We start from the raw sequence: 23,311 nt of genomic DNA, 5'->3' as shown, positions 1-23,311 counted from the left end.
CTTTCTTGCCACCATGGGGACACATTTAATATCTAATGTATTATGAATCGATGACACACCCTTATAACAATCTAGAACATAAGGAGCAAAATCACACTCATTGTTCTACTCAATGCCCTGGTATTAGAATGAATGAAGATTTTTGAAGACCATGTGTGTTCTGTGTATGAAAACATCCAGTGTTATTAAACAGCAAACTATCTTTCCATCCATCATGGAGTGGAGACACATTTAATATCTAATGTAGTATGAATCCATGTAACACTCTTGTGACACTCTAGAACATAAGGAGCAGAAAGCGCATTAGTGACCCTACAAAATGCAATTATAAAAGCTTCGCTACAGCAAGACAGAGATGCAGGGATCCTGGGTTGCAATGGAAGCTCAAAGCTCTGGTTAAGTATGAAATCATTCTATGTATCACACAGAAAAATGATACAAAAAAGTCAAAGCTATACCTGATCTAGACTTCTCTAGGTAGTTATAGTTGAGAAAGAAGAATTCAGTAAGAGATTCCTGTTCTAATCAATGACATATATTGACCATGTGAAATATTCACAATACCGTGGTAACAATTCTAGGATGCAAGTAACCCACAGGTATTATCCACACTTACTTCTTTTAATTTGTCTCACACAGGAACTAAACCAATACTCTAAACTGACCTGAACAGGAGGTGTTACATAGACTGTCTTCTAAATCATGACATTTATAAGGTAAGATTACAGACATGGTTCAACACGCTAGCTTGAGAAATGGGAATGTTTAAAAAGTGACAATACATGTCTGACCTAAGGAAACCTCTTGGCATAGAACATCATTCCAGCTTATAATCCTATAAACACAAGCCTATGTACCTTACAAAAGCATTGCTTCTATATTGGTGCAGTTCCCCAAGTGTTTACTGTATCATTACCTTTGAATGGCATTAATTTTTCCAGCCAGAGTTCCTTCATCTGGGATGCTAAGCCAATTTTCATAAAAATCCAAGGTTAGTAAGCTTCCATCGATGGTAATAATAAAATCCTTTTTTTATTGAAAATAAAACAAAAATAGAAATGGTCAATGTACATTGTAGAAAGTACTTGAAAACCTTTTTTGTTTAAAATTAGCAGTTTAGACCAGTGATTCTCAACTTGTGGGTCATAATCATTACGGGGTCACATATATTTTCCATATCAGATATTCCATCCATTTTTCTTTATAATCACATCAGGAGCAAACTTTGAATTATGAAGAGAAGCAAAATGAAGTAATGGTTGAGAGTCACAAAGCCATGAGACAATATATTAGTGTTACAGGATTAGGGAGGCTGAGAATCATTGGTTGAGAGTGTACTTCCCCAAAAGATTCCCCAACTGCCCTGGCTCCAGAATCTTGGCTCAAAAGTGGAACCTATATATGCAGCATCTTATTTTTTTCTTTCCTAAAACTAGAATCAATGAAGCAGAGTCCTAGTTGCTATAGCAATGAAGTAAACCTACTGTCTGTTCAAATTGCCTCTCCTGGCTTCTAGACTACACCATTCCTTGCAATCATAGATCTCCACTCCACTTCCCAGCTCAAAGCTCTCTCTGCCTAAAGGAAACCAGCTCCTACATGGAATATCCAGACAGGAGCCTATCATAAGTGCCCTCTGAGAGGCTCCATCCAGCAGCTGACTGGAATAGGATATGAAGAGCCATAGCCAATCATTGGATTTTATGGAACAATCAGGGACTTGTAAGGAAGAAATGGGGGAAGGATTCCACACCCTAAAGGAGATAGGAACTCCATAGGAAGAGCTACAGAATCAACTACTCAGGACCACTAGGGGCTACCAAAGGCTGAATTACCATCTAAAAAGCCTACAGAAGCTGTACCATGACCTACTGCACATTTATAGCAAATGTAAAGCTTAGTCTCCATGTGTGTCCCCCAACATGTGGAGCAGGGCTATCTGCAAGCTCTTGACTTGAAACTTCTCCTCAACTGGCCTTAGGGAGGAAGATGGTCTAACCCTGAACAGAGTTGAGGTGCCAATGTAGTAGGATAAACCAGGGCTCCAAAACTGGCTCAGAGAAGGAAAAAGACTTTGTGAGGAGAGAATGGGGGGAGGGAGGTTGTCAGCATAAGAGACATAAAATTAACAAATAAATAAATGTAAAATAATAATAATAATGATTATAATATTGATGATGATAGTAACTAATAAAATAAATGAACAAAACAAAGAAACAAAGACCATAGTCCTCTTCTTGGAAATAGGCAACTGTCAAAAAATGGCAGCACCAGAAATTACCTGATCCTAATTGTATAATTTGGTGAATGTGTAGAGTACACACAGAGTAAAGCTGTAATATACATGTAGACCTCTACATACACACCACCTGGAATAGTGATGAAGTTTCTTTTTTCTTTTTATTATTAACTTGAGTATTTCTTTTTTTTTAAAGATTTATTTTATTTATTATATATAAGTACACTGTAGCTGTCTTCAGATACACCAGAAGAGGGCATCATATCTCTTTACAGACGGTTGTGGGCAACCATGTGGTTGCTGGGAATTGAACTCATGACCTCTGGAAGAGCAGTCGGGTGCTCTTAACTGCTGAGCCATCTCTCCAGCCCAATAGGGTATCTTTTTTTTTCTTTTTTCTGTTTTTTCGGAGCTGGGGTGTGAACCCAGGGCCTTGCGCTTGCTAGGCAAGTGCTCTACCACTGAGCTAAATCCCCAACCCGAGTATTTCTTATATACATTTTGAGTGTTATTCCCTTTCCTGGTTTCCAGGCAAACATCCCCCTCCCCCCTCCCCTTCCTTATGGGTGTTCCCCTCCCAACCCTCCCCCCATTGCCGCCCTCCCCCCAACAGTCTAGTTCACTGGGCGTTCAATTTTAGCAGGACCCAGGGCTTCCCCTTCCACTGGTGCTCTTACTAGGATATTCATTGCTACCTATGAGGTCAGAGTCCAGGGTCAGTCCATGTGTAGTCTTTAGGTAGTGGCTTAGTCCCTGGAAGCTCTGGTTGCTTGGCATTGTTGTACATATGGGGTCTCGAGCCCCTTCAAGCTCTTCCAGTTCTTTCTCTGATTCCTTCAACAGGGGTCCTATTCTCAGTTCAGTGGTTTGCTGCTGGCATTCGCCTCTGTATTTGCTTTATTCTGGCTGTGTCTCTCAGGAGAGATCTACATCCAGCTCCTGTCGGTCTGCACTTCTTTGCTTCATCCATCTTGTCTAATTGGGTGGCTGTATATCTATGGGCCACATGTGGGGCAGGCTCTGAATGGGAGTGATGAAGTTTCTTATATGTTTTCCAAGTGAGAACATCTCAGTTTCATATCTTTTTCTTAAAATTGGTAAATATTCAACAATATAAATTAAGTTGTAAGCATCAGTTTGTTTAAAGAACAGAAACTGTCTTTGTTCATAAAATACCACAAATAACTTTCGTGTTGTACTAAGGGTAGCAAATCATAAAATTGGAAGAATCCCAGGTGCTCTTGTACCTGTAAATTTCTTTGAATGCACATGGCTACCTTCAGTCACTGATCTTAACTTTCTCCCCATGATGTGGTCCTAAGTTTCTGGCAATTTTAACCAGACACACTTGGCAAGCTCAAGAGCCAAGGAGGAATCATTGGGTACCTTTGCCCAATGTTACTAAACATAGTTAATCGCAGAACATTATGTTTTCTCTTGATGTCTGGGCCATAGGTCCAGAGTCTTCTGAGATTTGAAATCAGATCAAGGCCCAAACAGAAATAAAACAAGGATATTTGCTGTAGAGTCACTGCAGCTCCCTGACAAATTAAGAGTGCTAGACAGGTTAAATGTAGCTTAGGTTAATTCTTGACTACTTGACATGGAATTAGAATGTCAATATCCGGCAAAAGTGAAAATGTTGGATTGTTTTTTGATTGACAAGGAAAACAATATTGTTTATCTACTGGGCAGAGGGCAATATCAAACATTGACAGCCTATTGTGGGTCAGTGGTGGACTAGCCATTTTGAACTGTTATTTGTGAGGGATAATTTTTGGTCAGTATTATTTAAGACATGAATTTTGTAAAACACACTTTTATCACTATTACTACTTGTCCTGCTATTACTTTACAATATACAGCCCGAGGTGAATCAATAGGAATATATGTAATGCCAAACTAAAGCCGATCTGCTATATGATTATTTTACCTTCCAACAGAAGCTGTTCACCTGTGTCTTTGGGATGAATCTTGTGACATTCTAATCTTTGTCAGACTTTTACCTGCCATGCATCTTATCAAGAGATCATGAGTCCATGGTTCCAGGAAAGAGAGATGGTATAGCAAGCTCTCGTTCTTCATTCCAATTAATATATTGTTAGGTGTCTATCTTATCCCTCAGGGACCAGTGTGAATATTCAGATAAAGTGAAATTGCGGGTTAGTTTTTTGATTGGGAATGAAAACAATTCCATGTAGGGAGGGCAATATCCAACATCGAACACCAATTCTTTTTTTTTTTCTCAAATGTCTGCTGAATTTATTTCCTTAATCAATAATGGTACTGGCAAAAATTAGTTAACCAACACTGAGACATTTGTAATGAAATTTTAAAAACCCATGATACCTTGATAGAAATTAGAGTTTACACAAACAAAAAGAATTCTTTGATATTGCCAGCAAATATAGAATGAGTGTCGCACATCTGACAGGTGCAGCAATGCATTTATACATTTTCATTTGACACCTGACCATGTTTCCAGTCTCCATAACACATTCTCTCCAGATTTAAAAAAATAGTATGCTGATTTCTATAACAAAGCTATTTTTTCATACAAAAATCAAATAATGGCCAACAAGTCACCACAGTGCAATAGGTAGAGGCTAATGAAAAATCACACAAAACAGGTGCTGAAATAAATACTAACTAGGAGTAGACTGGAGCCCTCCTGTGGGTTTGTTGCTCACTTTAGAGTGTGGGGTCTGTCTTCAGAGCCACAGGGGACCTCCCTGGGGCCACTGATCTGACAGTGAAATCCAGTTGCCTAAGAGTCAGGCCTCCCAGACCGCTGGGAGCAGTTGTCTGGGTTAGAGGCAAACACCAGGTCGGGTCAATTACAGTTATGCTTTCCTTCCTTCTGCTCAGTTCTGTCAGAGTCCTTAAGCAGCCCCTTGAGATGACATGGACAGGTGAAAGTTGTGCATGAGAGCATCTACATTGCTTTTCCTGGCAGAGGTGTGGGTATCCCAGCCCAAGCTAGCAACTGAAGTCACTGTGGAAGGTGACTTTCCTGGAAGGTCAGTGTGGAAAAGGACTCTGGTGTGAGAAGTGTCCTGTGCAACCTCAGGGCCACCTCTGAGAAGAGGCCCTTGCTGCTCCCTGGCAGTGAGTGGGTGACCTGCGCTGCCCAGGCTGGTGGCAGGCTGCATGATAACCTCCGTCTGCAAACAAACTGGGTTATCCTGACTCACACTGACAGACCCCCAGCTGGAAAAGCAAAGTAGTACACACAGGGCAGGTACAGGGAACCCCAGCGAGAGCCTTTTTGGCCAGTCAGAGAATATGAGGCAGCTCCCCATTGAACAATCTGCACCAAAAGGTGTGGAAGGCACAAGCAAGAGTGGCCAGGGACCCTGCAGGGCTGGTGACACCATGAGCGTCCACAAGGCAGGCGCAGAAGTGACCTGGTTTGGTTCCCAGCCTTTGATAAGAAAGAGATCCTGATTCTACTGTGATTTAAACAACAACAACAACAACAACAACAACAACAACAACAAAAGCAAAAAGGTTTTTGGTTTAAAAAGAAGCCATTCAAGGGTGAAAATACTTATTTTTATCAAAGACAATTAATTTTCAAATAAACTGACACTATCTGGAAATGCCTGTGTTCCCTGCAAGCCCTCCACCCCCGAGTGTCCACCGCTTCACCCTCCCAGGACCTGAGCCTGACACGGAGTCAGACGTGTGCAAGAGTGAGCGTCTCTGAGAGTCTTTACAGAACGCTGCCGGGCAGGACAGGCAGTGGACTCTCAGTTACAATATGATGCACAGGGCCGGGGCAGTTCAGATGCGTCTCCTTCGGGTCTTTGCTGGGCGAGGGTTTCACCTGCTCCTTGGCTGCTATCACCTCAAGGACACCTTCACAGGGCAGTCGCCTGTGCCCCCTCACCTCTCAGGCTCCTCCTCCTCCTCCTGGAGCTGTTGCTCAGACTTGGCTCGCTGCATCTGGAACAACTGGAGCTGCACTCAGAGCTCAACGATGGCCTCCCGTTCTTCACTGACTGCTTGGTTCAAGTGATTGATTGTTCTTTATTTCTAACTCTTCATTCTGCCTCTCTAAGTCTTCCAGAATGATCTGCAGCTCCTCCTCATACTTGCTTTCGCACTCGCTGTCAGAAGAGGGCTTCTCCGTCTCGCTGCAGCCATGCTGGTGACTGGATCTCCGAAATCTCAGCTCAGAGACAGTGGACCTTTTCTTTCTCCGAGGCGATCTGACTGTGCAGAAACTGCTCCATGGCCAGGACCTCCTCCTGCTCAGTCAGGATCTCATTCTCCTGGGCAGGGAGGATATTTATGACCTCCTCATTTTCATCCATTTCTTCTTTGGCAACATCCTCGTTCGAAAGGCTGGCTATCTCCTGGGAAATCTTGGTCTCACACTCTTGTCTTTTAGCTTCCCTCAGCTTTCTCTTGAGGGCAGTCAGAATCCTCTATACTTCCCATAATCTTTCTTCTTTAGATAAGTCCTATATTCCGCGCTGCAGATCTCGATGTAAACAGTTCAAAAGGAACTCCTGTCTCCTGATCTCTTCCTTGATGCCTGTCTGGATTTCTGGCAGTGTAGGAATTGTGGCCATGTTGGACCAACGCAGAGGTCTTGTTACTTGCTTCAGGACCACGGTGCTAAAGAGCTCTTGCACGTGTGTGAAAAGCACATACAGGACCCGATTGCTGATCTGGACAGCTGGGCTCAGCACTAGAGAGATGTTTTGGATGTTCATCTTGGTTTCTATCGCCTTTGCAATGATGTGGTCCATGTGCACAATGAGCCAGGAAAGCAGAAGATGGTTATACTCCGGCAGTTAGGGAACTCCTGCACTTTCTTTGTCTCTGTGGTCCTCTGCTGACAAGCCTCTTCAAATCGGAGCATAAGCTCTCTGGTAAGCAAATTCTCTGGAAGGTCTCGCAAATACTGCTTCAGCAAGCTGGCTACAGTGTTAGGTTCATATTCTTCCAAGTTTGGAGTCTCCTCTCCGTCACAGGCTGCTAATCTACCTTTGATTTGACTCCTGACCCTCGGTAGATGCCTTCACACTTCATGCCATGCTGCTCCATGTAGTCCACGCACTCTCAGAAGACAGCTGGCAGCCGGATGACGTCATACATCATGGTCCTCTCTACTGCGTCAGCCAAGGCAACGCCGAAAATGAGTCTGAGACTTGGGACATCCGTCTGAGGCACCTCTGACTCCTGAGTTGGCTTCTTCTTTTTCTTCTTTTCCTTCCACTCTTTAACAACATTGGCTTCTGTCAAGTCTTTACATTTCTTTTCTTTATGTTTTTCCTATTTGTGCTTTTCCTCTTTATGCTTTTCTTCTTTGGGCTTTTCTTTGATTTTAAAATCCTTTTCCTTCTTTTTAGAGAAGCTGGGCTTTTTGAACACATGGATTCCCTTGGACCTCTTCATCTTGGAAGGACTTTCAACTTCATCTCCAGAGCTGTCTTCCGAGAAGACAGCTTAGCATTCAGTCCTTTTCTCCTTTTTCTTAAATTTTCCTTTTTCCTTTCCATGGTCTTTCTCATCATCTGACACGATATCAGGAGGCTCGTGGAGGATGTCATGGGGAGGTGAAGGCTCACCTGTCCGGTACAATCCAGGAAATTTTGTAGGGCTGATCTCCTGAGCGCTGGGAGTCCGGGTCAGCCTGCCGCCTTGCTTGGCCTGGCAGTGTTCACTAGGGCTGCTGGTGGGGGGCAGGAAGGAGCTGAAGCCCTGAGGAGGAAGGGAAGTGGTCTTCTGTTACCGATCCATTCCACCAGTGCCTGCAGCCGAGGGTCATCTGCTCTGATGAAGCCGCTGCCTCCGGTGCTGTCCCCCTGGCCGGATGCAGGAACCCCATTCCCACCTTGCCCAGCCTTTGCCTGTTTACTGTTTCTTGATCAGTGGTGGACTAGCCATTTTGAGCTGTTATTTCTGAAGGACATTTTTTGGTAAGTGTTATTGAAACATGTGTTTTGTGAAACACACTTTTACCACTATTGTAACTTGTTTCACTATTACTTCACATGGTATGGTCAGAGGTGAAATCAGTAGGAACTTTTTTAACACCAAACTAAAGCCCATCTGACATATGAGGATGTTAACTTCCAACAGAAGCTCTTCACCTGTGTCTTTGTGATGAGTCTTTGAGGTTGTCAGACTTTTAAATGTTATGCCTCTTATCAAGATGTCATGTGTCCATAGCTCCAGGAAACCGACATCATCATGTAATCTCAAGGACAGAAAGGACATACGCATCTCTAGAGGGATGTTAATGTTGGTGATGTAAAAACCTTCCTTACCTTTAAGACAGATGCTGTTATAAGCATGTATTCTTCACTCCAGTCACTGTGTTGTTCACTGTCAAGCCTACACCTCAGGGACCAGTGTGATTCTTTAGGTAGAATTTCGAACATGTGATCTGATTCTGGCCCTTTCTCTGCAATTATGGATAACATATCCTGTGTGGGATAAGGATAAGCTTGTATTAATAGAGAGCCACATCTGAAGCACAAATATATCTTTTATTGTGATCCTGAGCAAGGACAGTTTTGCGTGCACAGCAATAACTGAGAGGAATAAAGAAGTCATTGAACTTTTTTCTGTTTTAGCTTCCAAATACATTTTCTTCCCTAATCCATTTTCCCCCAATTTGTAACATCACAGTTTTGTTTGGACTCCTGTTCCCCAAAGCATTTTGGTGAATGGTCCTTTATTACTTTCTGTTTCCTTCTATGAATATCTTTCTCAAGCATGGCATTCTAAGTAAATATTGGGATATTTCCCTTCTAGAGATCAAATCAGTATTTTACTTCCTGTCTCTCCTGGCCTCTATTATGTATCCTAAGTTTTTTATTTTTATAAATATTATTTCCCTACTTCTAAGACTTTAATTTCCTTTTCTCTGACTTCTTTTTTTTTATCTTTTTTCTTTTTTCCGGAGCTGGGAACCGAACCCAGGGCCTTGCATTTGCTAGGCAAGCCCTCTACCACTGAGCTAAATCCCCAACCCTTTCTGTGACTTCTTATTTTTAACTATGTCTAAAGATGCTGTCACATTTAAGAACCCAAGTATTTGTCAATTATTCTTCCATAATTTTATTCTGTAAAAAATGACTACCATACACACATTTATTCCACATTTTCTCTATTTTCAATTGATTACAGATTAAAAACATGGTTACCAGAAAACTCTGCTCTAAAATACCTAAGAAATGGGCAGGAATGCTCATGTGTCTGACGAGATAAATTGGTTCACACAAAGCATAAATTCCTAGCTCAGCTATAGTGCTAAAATAGATGTGGACAGTAAATATATATTTCCAAAGAAGTCTAGTAAGTAGTTTAAAATAGATTAAGCCATATTAGACAGCATTTAAATCTAGTCCACTATAATGAAAGATGTTACTATATAGCAAAAAAATAATGTGTACATCTAATTCATTGATAAAGTAAAGTAAAAGTCTATAGATATTAATTATAAAAGATTGAGTAATCTCAGAGGCAATGCTGTTAAGGGATCGACTCCAGAATAATATGGAGTCATAAAGAAGCTGGAGGACTTTACAGTCGGGTTATCAGCGGTGTACTTCCCTAGACCCATTTCCTCCAAGAAGCTGGTGGGTTAGGATCTTTGATACAATCAGGGTAAAACGTGGGAATATTATTTCTTTTTATTTTGTATTTTTGATTTCTTTCAATTACATGACTCAAACTTCAGTGCAAATTATTTCTATTTTACAATGATCTTACCTTCATGTATAGGTTATCTAAACATTAATCTGTTTGATTAAATAATTCCTTAAAACGAAGGTGCTGTAGAAACCCAAAATGATACTCACAAGTTTTGGAGTAGGCAACTTTTTGTCTTCTAAAAGACCCTAAAGAGATTTGCCAAACAAACATTTCTGTTTTGCTTGTCGTGGATTAATAGATGTTACTCTTGGGTTAGTATATACATTGCCTTTGTGTTTTTGTGAATCTAAGAAAGAAGGGAAATCATTGCTGTAACTGAACTCATTTAGTCCTCATTTAGCCCTAGGATACATGCCCTTTTCCTTTTGCCACCTGCATGTCTTATGCAATATCACAAACACACAGAAAATAACTAATTAATATTATAACATTTATAATGATCTTGCTTCATAAGGCACTCGATACATAGTTCTATATGGCCCATTCTTCATGTATAAAGAGTAAGTTAATGTGTTTGCCTTGAAAGCTATGCTTATAGGTATTAGAATCAAATAGTCATATAGTACCACTCTTTTCATTCTATTGTTTGACTTTCTGACTGCCGTGGACAACAGTAAAGTACCAGCAGTATCTGTACTTCACAACACAATTTGCCTAACTGCACTTTTGTTATATTCCTTGATTTTCTCCACTGATCTGTGAGCTCAAATCTGAGATCGTAGTGTCTATGTCAACCATATGGGTTTATTATGTTACATTTACAGATTTTTGTAAGAGACTAGGATGGTGGCACATGCCTTTATTTCTAGATCTCAGGAAGCAGAGCCAAGAGGATCTCTGTAAATTTGATGTCAGTTTGGTTCACTGATCATGACAGCCAGAGCTGTTACATAGAGAAGATCCAATTTGCTATTGAGTTGCTATTTTCTTTCTTATATAAATCTGTGAGATTCCATCTCACACTAGAAAGAATGGCTAAGAACAAAAACTCAGGTGACAGCAAATGCTGGTGAGGATGTGGAGAAAGAGGAACACTCCTCCATTGTTGGTGGGATTGCAGACTGGTACAACCATTCTGGAAATCGGTCTGGAGGTTCCTCAGAAAATTGGACATTGAACTACCTAAGGACTCAGCTATACCTCTCTTAGGCATATATCAAAAAGATGCTCCAACATACAACAAAGACACGTGCTCCACTATGTTCATAGCAGCCTTATTTATAGTAGCGAGGAGCTGGAAGAACCCAGATGCCCTTCAACAGAGGAATGGATACAGAAAATATGGTACATCTACACAATGGAATATTACTCAGCTATCAAAAACAATGACTTTATGAAATTCATAGGCAAATGGAAGGAACTGGGAAATATCATCCTGAGTGAGGTAACCCAATCACAGAAAAACACACAAGGTATGAACACATTGATAAGTGACTATTAGCCCAAATGCTTGAATTACACTAGATACACAGAACACATGAAACTCAAGATGGATGACCAAAATGCGAATGCTTCACTCCTTCTTTAAAAGGGGAACAAGAATACACTTGGCAGGGAATAGGGAGGCAAAGATTAAAACAGAGACAGAAGGAACACCGATTCAGAGCCTGCCCCACATGTGGCCCATATATACAGCCACCCAATTAGATAAGATGAATGAAGCAAAGAAGGGCAGGCCAACAGGAGCCGGATGTAGATCTCTCCTGAGAGACACAGCCAGAATACAGAAAATACAGAGGCGAATGCCAGCAGCAAACCACTGAACTGAGAATAGAACCCCCGTTGAAGGAATCAGAGAAAGAACTGGAAGAGCTTGAAGGGGCTCGAGACCCCATATGAACAACAATGCCAAGCAACCAGAGCTTCCAGGGACTAAGCCACTACCTGAAGACTATGCATGGACTGACGTTGGACTCTGACCTCATAGGTAGCAATGATTATCCTAGTAAGATCACCAGTGGAAGAGGAAGCCCTTGTTCCTGCTAAGACTGAACCCCCAGTGAACATGATTGTTGGGGGGAGGGCGGCAATGGGGTGAGGATGGGGAGAGGGACACCCATATAGAAGGGGAGTGGGAAGGGTTAGGGGGATGTTGGCCTGGAAGCCGGGAAAGGGAATAACATCCGAAATGTAAATAAGAAACACTCAAGTTAATAAAATAAAAAAGAAATGTAAATAAGAAATACTCAAGTTAATAAACATGGACAAAATGTTAAGAATCAATATATCATTTAAGTATCATTTCTTTACATATTCTTAATTTCTTAATCTCATTTCTGTGTTTAACCTCTAGCATAAACTCAGGACCAGTGGAAAGAGGTACTAAAATTTGGAAGCAAATTCTAACAATAGGATAATATCTATAATGCACAGGTGAAATTTTCTCTCACATGGTAAATCCTTCATTACTGTTTGTTATAAATCATATTTTCAGTGCTCAATGATTTAACTTTAAGTTCTGGGAGTAGAACAACCTATAAGGCCCTCATAGGGAAGAGGAGCAGCTGGACTGTTCGGCATTGTATTATAGCCAGTAGTGCATGTCCTCCCAATGGGGCAGCTGCTGAGTCCATGTTCGGTTTCCTTAATGTTTCCAATATTTGTTGCATTATTCTGGGAACATGAGGACTTTCCTCCAGGAGGATGGTATAGTGATGTTCCATGCCGCACTGCAGCCAAGGCCTCTCAAAAACTTTTGGAGAATTTTCAATCATAAATTCTACTAGAGAAATCTATGAAAAAACAGGGCAGACACAGAGGGTCTCTGTCATTTTTCATGGTTGCAAAATCACATTTTACTTCTGAGTCTTGGAGGCTAAAAATATGCTATTCAAAATTCTGAGAAAAATTTAGCTGTTCTAAGTAGGGGCAGGCTTTTGTCAGAAATTGAAAAGGTTGTGAGATCAGATGTTCAAGTGTGATCATCACAGTGCACTGTTACATAAGAGAATGATTTCCAGTTTTTACATTGTGATGGCCAGTATGTGATACATACTGTACACTGAAATAGCTTTGGTTACATTTTATAATATATGTGTGAGCATGATTATAAGGATGCTTATAGAAAGGCAGAGCTAAGGAGGGAAGATGGCATCTGAATCCTATTGAAAGTTCACATGGGCTGTCTAAAAAGTAAGAGACAGGGAAACCCATCTGAGCAGTGAAATTCATGTGTCTCAGTGCAGTGCAATGGTAACAGCTGCATCAATATATCAGTGTAAGTGCCATTTCTTCACATATTTAGTTAATTACTTAATCTTAATACAGTGATGACTCAGTGCAGATGCAATGGTAACATCTTGATTTTATTATTCATTATATTTGGGTGGTATTTGAAATAAGATCTACTGGGAGGAAATGGGATAATTATGTATCTTCAATGGCCGGTACTTTGGAACCCTGTCTTCTCCTGATCTTTGATTCTTCTACACAATATGAGGAATATTATTGTTTCTCAGTTGAGTTGTTTTACAGTATGTTCCTTACAGGTCCAAGGACAATTGGTCAATTAATAATGGATCAGAAACTCAAATACTTAGAGTCAAAATAACCATTTGATCACTGTACTGCATAAGGTTTGTTAGTTTATTACAGTACTTGAAAGATGGCTAACATAGAAAAGTATACACAATAATTTCTCTAAACCAATCATAACCAGCATCCTGAGGTCAATGGTATTTTACTCACATTAATCAGGAATTCTTAAGGAGCATATCTGATAAAAAAAATCCAAATTGCATTGCCATTTTTGTTGGGGAAACCACCTTGAAAACAAGTAGAATTTCACACATTCTACACTGAATATGTCAGAATTAAGTCTTGATTGCTGAACCCAGTACCTAGGATTTTTTTTGTATCATTTCACAGCATTTGTTCTCTATGGGTTAGTGTAAGGATATTCTAAATGACAAAGACAAAAGACTGAGTCACGGAGCTCAAATACCCATTTATATTTTACTTAGAATGCACCAATGATTCCTTCCCTCCAGAAGAACACCTTTCAAAGCTGTACTTACTTTACAAAATGAAACAAAACAAAAACCAAAACAATCATCATCATCATCATCAACAACAACAACAAAATAACCAAGATTCTCAGGGTAATCTTGTTTTCCTGTCTCATTGTAAAGGCTTATCAATGCTAGGCACAAAGTTCTTATCTAATTACCCTTTTGTCAATATCATTTGTCACTCCATTATTGCAGGAGCTGGGCACAAATAAGAGACATGGGGTTAACCCAACAGATAGGTTGTAAGAAGACATTTCATTAACAGAACAGTTACTTTTAATTCCATATAATGTACAAAAAAGTGGCCTCAGAAGAGCTGCATTTTCAGGGTGGCATTTTATCTAAAAGACTGAACACAGAGACAGTTATTTTAAAACAAGTATACTCAATTTGTAAATATAAAGGAAAGGAACGGAGTAATCGTATCGTATGCAGGATGCACTGTAAATAAAATGAAAGTTTGTACTCAAATTATTGCTTGAAATATTTACCCAATTCAGAAAAAAAGACAAATCTAATTGGAATATGAAAGTAAGATTATAAGCCTGGGCTACTGTAATTCCCACTGTAACTCATACTCTTTTAAAAGTGTCCTCCATGTTTGTGAACAATTGAAAGCTTTTGCTGTCTGTCAGTGTTCTTAGTAAATGTTTCTGTGATATATAATTTCTAATGTGTGTAAGCAAATGTTACTTCTATTTTGTTGAGGTTGTTCACAGTTTCCAATGATTACCTCTGCACTGCAGCTAATTTCTCTTCATCATTGACCTTTTCGGGTACAGCAATCCACTCATCATATAGTTTTGAAGCCATTAGACTTCCCTTGAGGTTTTGGAGGAAGTCCTTATGAAGAGAGGAAAAATATTTTGTGGAGAAAATTAAACATGGAAATTATTCAAAGTACATTCACGTGTAAATTTCAGTTTAGTTCCAACTTACTTCCCAGTTCCCCAAATTTCCCCTAGTTAGAACGTTCCATACTATGTGGGCTCAGTAAGTTTCATCTATTTAAGCTAGAGACCAAAGAGTAAATTTTCAGATTTACTTGGACTATAGAAAAATCTTTCCTTAGCTCAGCATGCCTCTAGCAGACAGCTGAGCAAACTAGCACATATAAGTGATTAATACTACAGTTTGAATACTATTTTTAAATGATAGAAACATACAATTATGATACCCACAATAAAGACAACCATAGCAAGTTATTATCGGATTTCTCAGGAGCAGAAAGCCACGTCTGGTACTGGAAGCATGGAAGCACATGTGGTCATAGTTCTTAGAGAATGCCCTGCCCCTATTTCACTAAACAAGTGTAACTCCGAACTCTATTATAAATATTTAACTTAATGCTCACAGATAACATACCCTTACCCATCAAAAAAGGTTCTCTTTGAAATGGATGGAGACCATTACTGAAAACCACAGCTAGTCAAGTTACAAAGAACAACCAACCTATCCTGTGACTCTGAGTGCCAGTTTATATATATACATAATAACTCCTGAACTGTTGGCTCTGAGCATAGGTTGAGACAGTCAGAAAAATTGTACACCAGAGGATAGGGACATTTGCTTTGAGATTTGGTCTCCTAGAAATGAGGGGAGGGTTCACTTTTGATAGTTCAACAATCACATTGCTTAAACAATTTCTGAACAAAACATCATCCATGTTATTAACACTAACAGAGGAGACTTTGAGCATATAAGATTTCTCTCATACATATCTACTGTCACTCAAGGGAATGCAAAAAGAAGACAACTACTCTCATAGACTCAGAGGAATCCTGAGGTGGATGATGGAAAGACATTCCCTACCTTAAAGATCCACGCCATTACATTAACTGATTGCTTGTTTATATCCACCTCCTCTTCCGAATCCAATTTGTCCTTTACTGTTTGGCACAAAGTTATACTCGGAGGTTCTAAAAAGACACCCGTGGTTGTGAGCCCTTTCTTTTTTAGTAGGTACAGCATGTCCTGAGAATAAGATAGAGAAATACCTATCAGGCTTCACACACCACAGACTACTATTTGTTCCTTAAGAACCAGACCAATGGTGTGCACAGGTGCAGTGCACGTGCTGGCCTGGACACAGATGACCTCACGCTGGTTTTGTGCCTCAATCTTTTGTTGTACACTTCCCACCCTAATATTATCCATTAAGGATCAGGCAACATTTCTTTATATCAGATTTTCCAAAATAGTTAAGGGATTAAATCCAACTTTTCCAATAGATGGTTTCTGAATAGCCCTCTCTCATCTTCCTACTGGAAAGCCAATGATTTGAGAAACAATTCTTGCTCCACATGGTGATAGAAGTGAAGGGGTCAGGTATTTAAGAAGCAGGATTTTGTCTTAGGATAGCCAGAGAAACACTATATGAGACATACCAGAATTGCTGCAGGCAGGATGCCATCCTGACAAATGGAACTGAGTTCCCTTCCAAACAGTTTTCTTCCCTTTTTAAATGGTGGGGTGGTGCATACTTGGTCCTGTGGGGTACAGAGCCCCTGTCCAACTGCGATGTTATAGAAGTTCTTTTTTTCTTAAAAGTTTTTTCCTTCATATCTGAGCAGGAGTTGAGATCATTACATGGTATAATATAATTTATAAAGATCTTTTACAAAACCAAATTTCAATTGCAAAATGTCCGTATTATAATGGGTTAATCATCTTGTTGTGCTTATGTAACCTTCTTCTCATATGCCTTACACTGTTATTAATCTTAGTGATGTCTCTAAGACATGGTCTTGTGTTCTGTAGTGGGAATTCTCACAACATGATGATGTCTAACTCCATACTGTATCATGAAATACTAGATACATTGGTTGAACGAACTCCCTGAAGTATGTATAGGCTGTTGCTTCAATAATTACATCCATTTTCATAGCCACGCTTACTTTTATTCTCATTTAAAAATTTTCTATTTTTTCAAATGTCACAGTGAAGCTCTTTTCATCCTTACTTTTCTTGTTCAGCATTTTGAAGAACGATTGTTAAGTTTATTTCAGTAGCAGCATGTCCCCCTCATGAGAAAATATACATGACTATACACTATAGTGTCAGTTCAGAGCTGAAATTAAGTTTCTTTTTCGCTTCTGAGTTTTCTTTTAGAATATTGGACTATAATACAATTTTAAACATGTTACTTAAAACAAATAAATTAAAAGTAAACAAATGAGTCTTATAACACAATATAAAATAGTCTTCTTCACTGAAAAACATATTGCCTGCCTGGCTATCTAATGCAAAATTATGAGGGCTGAAATCACAAGTAATATTAGATAGATGGACAAAGATGTTTGAGTGTGTGTGCGTGCGTGTGTGTGTGTGTATGTGGTTTTTTTAATATATATGTATACCAAAACACCTATCAAAATTTTTGATTCAGAATTGTTTATGTTTAAAGAAAATGCAGGGACAAAAACTGGAGCAGAGACTGAACGAAAGGCCATCCAGAGATTGCCTCAACATCTGATCTATCCCATCCATAGACACCAAACCATGACAGTGTTGATGATGAAATGATATGCTTGCAGACAGGAACCTGACAGGGTTGTCCTCTGAGAGGGTCTACCAGCTTCTGACTGAGACAGATGCAGATACTCCAGCCAACCACATGACTGAGTCCTGGGACCCCAATGAAAAAGTTAGGGGAAGAAATGAAGGAGGAGAGAGGGATAGCAACCCCATAGGAAGAACAATAATATTAATTAACTTGACCCCTCAGAGCTCTCAGGGTCTTAGCCAACAACCCAAGAGCATACATTGCCAGTCTGCAGTCCCTGCTACATATGTAAAGTAATGGCTGTCTTGTCTAGCCTCAGTGGGAGCGGATGTTCTTGTTCCTGTGGAGGCTTGATGCCCCAAAGAAGCGGGGTGCTAAAGGGGTAAGGTGGGAGTAGGTAGGTTGGTGGGGGAGCACCCTCTTACAGGCAAAGGGGAAGAGGGATGTGGTGGGGTATTCTTGGTAGGGGGACCAGGAATGGAACATTTCAAATGTAAGTAAAGTAATAAAAATAAAAAAAGCAAAGTTTAAAAGAAATCAGGGGTATAAGTGGGAGGTTTTCAAGAAAGGAGAATAAGGAGAAATAATAATAGTATTCTATCATTTGAAAAAATAATTAAAAAGCCCCAGTCTATCACTGTTAGGGCCATTTCGAATCTAGATAGAAGTCTAAAAGGTATTTGTTGTATGATTTGAAATGAGATTAGAGACTGGGCTACAAGCCTAAGGTGATTTCTAGTCAAGCCTGCAACAGATTATCTGCAATACCATAAATCTTGTTTTTCTATGTACATTTCATTGCAATAGATTGTCAAAATATAGTTCATGAGTAATTTTGTGCTCTAATCACAAAACCACTTAATGGGAACATATCATGATCCATGTCTTAGACGTGCTTATTCTAATGGGACAAAAATGTGTGTACACAGCGTTTTGACATACCAGTTTATGGCAAATATCTGCCTGGGAAAAATGAAATATTCTCCCTATACCAAGATTAGTCTTTACATCGGAATTTAGAGTTCTCTTAATATGGACCTGAAACATACTGCTTTAGTGTGGTTTTGTTTGTTTGTTTGTTTGTTTTTACAGTGCCCCATTCCTAAGCAAGAAAATTATAGTATGCTACGATATTTTATGACAAATTAAAATAGGAACTAAGAAAAGCCACCTGAAGGAAGATGGCAGACTCACTCTTTTGCTGCTGGTTTCTTGCTGAGTTTCTGGGCTTCAAGATGAATTTCCCATGTACATCAGCATTTAGGTATTTCATGATTACCCCAGGTAGGGAAGGAAAAGCTGTAAAATTTCTTAAGTCCCGTGAACTGAAGTTCTTTTGAATATTTATCATTCTAAAGTCATGCGGATACTCATGCCTTATGAGAAAAAAAAACATGAATTGTAACTACTGTAACTGAATATAGGCAACCCTTCTGATACAATTTAGAATGCTTTGCTGCATTTCTTCTCCTTGTCCTCCCCCTCCCACTCCACCTCTTTCTCCTCCTCCTCCTCCTCCTCCCCCTCCCCCTTCCTTCCCCCTGCCCCTCCCTCCTCCTCCTTCTCCTTTTTCAGGATAATGTAGACTGTACATACTAGAACATTAGAACCCTTACAGGGATACTATAATAAATTAAGCTGAAAACTCTAAAAATAATGAGGAGAAAATTTTCAGTGTATCACTTTGTTTAGACCTAAGAATGCACTGTGTAGGGGGACTTTTGCTGTATTCTTCTCTAACCCTTTTAAGACAGGCCTGTTGGAGTATTAATACCTATAATATTTTTACATCATAAGAATCCTACTTCACCGGGGTTGGGGATTTAGCTCAGTGGTAGAGTGCTTGCCTAGCAAGCACAAGGCCCTGGGTTCGGTCCCCAGCTCCAAAAAAAAAAAAAAAAGAATAGAAAAAAAAGAATCCTACTTCACTCCTCTAGCTTCATATTAAGCAATTTAAATATTTCACACTGCATACATAAAATAAAATATGAGCACTAATTGTCTTCACAAAGATAATTGTGATATCCTATACTAGCAACTTAAAAGCACAATGAGAAACCCAGATCAAAAATAAGAAAATACACTAAAGAGAAGCAGACAACAGGAAATAATATTAAGTCTGAAATCAATTAGAAACAGAATCCATAAAACCAAGATCCTGTTCTTTGAGAAAATCAACAAGACACATAAACCTAAACTAACTAAAAGTCTCAGAAAAAGTATGCAAATTAACAAAATCAGAAATGAAAAGAGAGACATAATGGAAATTGAAGAAATTAAAAAAAATCATCAGGTTTTACTACAAAAGACTAACTTGACAAAGCTTTGAAAATCTATATGAAATGAATGATTTTCTAGACAGATACCACATACCAAAGTTAAATCAAGATCAGATAAACTAATCAATCCCATAACCCCTAAGGAACTAGAAGAGTTCATTAAAAACAACCAACAACAATAACAGTAACAAAAAGACTAGGGCATGATGCATAATTCAGTGCCTAATTCTACCAGACTTTCAAATAAGAGCTAATAGTAAAACTCCTTAAACTGTTCTCAAAAGAGAAACAGAACTACAGAACTTGCTGGTGAGATTGTAGAGAAACAGGAATGCTCCTCCATTGCTGGTGGGATGGCAAACTACCACCACTCTGGAAATCAATCTGGCTGTTCCTCAGCAAACAGGAAATAGTTGTACCTGAAGACGCTGATATACTGGTCCTAGGCATATAGCCAAAATATGCTCCACAGTACCACAAAGACGCAAGCTCCACTATGTTAATAGCAGCCTTATTTGTTATAAGCAACCCTGATGTTCTTCAACCAAAGAATGGATACAGAAAATATGGTTTATTTACACAACGGAATACTATTCAGCTACTAAAAACAAATGACATCGTGAAATTTGCAGGCAATTGCATGGATCTAGAAAATATTCTGGGTGAGCTAACCCAGACTCCAAAGGACATGAATAGTATATATTCATTAATCTGTGACACTACACAAAATATACAGAATATCCATGACACTAAAAGTTAAACCATAAGGAAAGCCTAAGTAAGGATGCTTCAATCCCACTTAGCAAAGGGAAATAAATAACCATGGGAGGCAGAGGGAAGGAGAGATATGTGTGAGAGTGGAATGGGAAGAGAACAGGTCAGGATCAGGTATGGGAGAAACATGAGAGAGGACAAGGGACCCAAGAGAATGAATGGAAATATACAGCTCTCGGGGTTGGTGGGAACCCCTAGAATATCCCAGAGTCATGGGATAGGGGTGCTCCCAAGAGTCAAGGTAGAAGTGAACGTGATTGTTGGGGGGAGGGCGGCAATGGGGGGAGGGTGGGGAGGGGAACACCCATGAAGAAGGGGAGGGGGAGGGACTAGGGGGATGTTTGCCCGGAAACCGGGAAAGGGAATAACATTCGAAATGTAAATAAGAAATACTCAAGTTAATAAAAAAATTAAAAAAAAACACTAAAAAAAAAAAAAGAGTCAAGGTAGGAAATCTTGCCCAAACACAAAATCACACAGATGTAAAATTTGAAGAGACCACCTTTTTAAATCAGACAGGACATCTGTAGATGGATAGGGACACTAACACACCTACAAAACTTTCAACCTCAAGTTGCTCCTGTCTAAAAGAAATGCAGGACAAAAATGGAATAGAGTCTGAAGCAGTGACCAGTCAGTGACAGGCTCAACTTGGGATCCATCCCATTATTAGGTACCAATCCAAAATATTATTACTGATGCAATGTTGTACTTGCAGCCAGTAGCCTAGCATGGCTGTCCTCTGAGAGGCCCTGCAAGCAGCTGACTAAAACAGATATAGATAGTACCTCTAACCATTGGACTGAGGTCAACAAGCCTTATGGAAAAGTTGGGAGAATTGAAAGAACTGGAAGGATTGGAAACATCATAGAAAGACCAGTAATATCAACCTGGACCCCTGGGAGCTATCAGAGACTGAGTCACCAACTAAAGAGCAAGGGCTGTTCAGAGGTCACAGGCACCTATGTACGAGAAAGTTTTCTTATCTGGCATTAGTGGGAGAGCGTGCCCTTAAATCTGCAGAGACTTATGCCACTGGTATGAAGGTCAACTTTATGGGTTAGAGCTTCAAATTTTCAGTAGCTTTTAAAAGATCAGCTTTGCAAGAATACTTGGTGATCTCAAATTTTATTTCTTATTCAAACTTTAATGATAATTTTATTACTATTATTTATTTGGTAATAATCTGGTGAGAAATAAAAGAAGGCAACAAACAGTATAGCTGTAATTAAGTCAGATTGTCTCCAGAAATGAGAATATGATTTCATATTCAGTTGCAGAATTATTGGTCATAGGAGATGTGAACTGAATATTTTACATGGATTCGGAGAGAGGGCTATATTTCTAATATTCATTACAAAACAATCTACATAATTTGGAATAAATAAAAAACTGAAGATTTTACATTTTAGATTTAAACTTGTTTCTCTGTGTAACTCATTCACTCACATATATACCCGATCACCATGTTAGACTTGGTGTCTGGGCAGGTCAGATGTGGGAATTAGAACCCCTGAAACTGGAGTTATAGATGGTTGTGAGCTACCATGTGAGTGATGGAATCCCTTGAGATATATAGCTAGGAAGAGTTTCTGTAATGATCACCAAATGACTTTTTTAAATTGTTTTCTCCAGAAACAATATGTCTAGATTTTTGTTTTGTTTGCCTTATCAGGAAAATTCTGTTTCTGAAACAGAAAGCACAGAAAAATTCCTGTCATTCTAAGGCTGTTGCTTATGAGGTAATAAATTGTTTCTGAATGTTATATTATTAATTAATTATGATTTAAATGAATGAAATTATACTTAAGTCATTTTGCTTTAGTGTTTATTCAAGTTTAAGACTAAATAATGAAAATAGTGAGGATTCACCAAACTCAGCTCGTCCCTCCTTAGATTTCCCTGTTATTACCTTGGAGTACTCTTGGAGCTTTCCCAGGGCCAGTACAGAACCGCAGTTGGTAATCTTCAATGTTCTGGGAGGCAAAAAGAACCAACCATCACAAATAAACTGACATCAGAGTCTTGAAGAGTCTAGCAATTTCCTTTACTTACCATTTCTAGCTCTTTAGCAGGGAAATTATTTAAACCAGTACTAATGGTATTTCTTCTGACCACAGGTTTGAGAAACAGGACTGATTTCAGGAGAAAATCTATGGGTACTTGCCTTTCCTCTTGGAGGGAACCTTGATCTACTGATCCACAATAAAATAAGAAGTTGCATTCAGCCATTACCACTAACCAAGACAAATAGTATTATGAAATTTCTTACATCTGTGCAGACTGTGTGTGGTATATTGAATTTCGACTTAACATGAGTACAGAACCTAATGTCCACAGAGGCATATACTCATGGTGGCTATGATGAGTTTAGCAAAGTTAACATTCAAAAGATATGATAACTTTGAGAACAGTGAACACAAGAGTCAAAAACAGAGTCTTTGAGGGTGCCTAGAAGTGAAAACAGCCCTTGGCTTTCATTCAGAGATGTCCAGTCTGTGGAGATGAAGGACATGTGTCTATCCTGGAAAATAGGCCTGATGCTGAAAAGAAGTTCTAGAACATAATTACTGCACACAGTGTTATGGATCCATTTGAAATGATTATCTAAATAGAATGTTGAAATATTGCGCACCCTCCAGGAGTGGCTCTAACTGGAATTATTATTAATTTTATTTTCTTGTAGACTCCTATTTAAAACCAATGTCATCGTCCCATAGATTTTTTCAGTGTTAAACTTGCAGACAAAAAGCACTCAAGCAGACACACCACCAAATACCCATTTACACACAAACATACATGGAGAGGTGATAATGAAACAGAAAGA

At 39.3% G+C, this 23,311-nt stretch overlaps 1 pseudogene; it reads right to left on the bottom strand.

The window, feature by feature from the left end:
* Positions 1 to 2,873: 2,873 nt before the first annotated feature.
* On the bottom strand, positions 2,874 to 22,716 carry Ralbp1-ps3 (ralA binding protein 1, pseudogene 3; annotated as a pseudogene).
* Between the last annotated feature and the right edge of the window lie 595 nt (positions 22,717 to 23,311).

Source organism: Rattus norvegicus, chromosome 3 (assembly GCF_036323735.1).
Source record: "Rattus norvegicus strain BN/NHsdMcwi chromosome 3, GRCr8, whole genome shotgun sequence".
Taxonomy (NCBI): Eukaryota; Metazoa; Chordata; class Mammalia; order Rodentia; family Muridae; genus Rattus; species Rattus norvegicus.
Note: the sequence above shows the minus strand (reverse complement) of the source record. Positions and strands in the feature narration are given on the sequence as shown.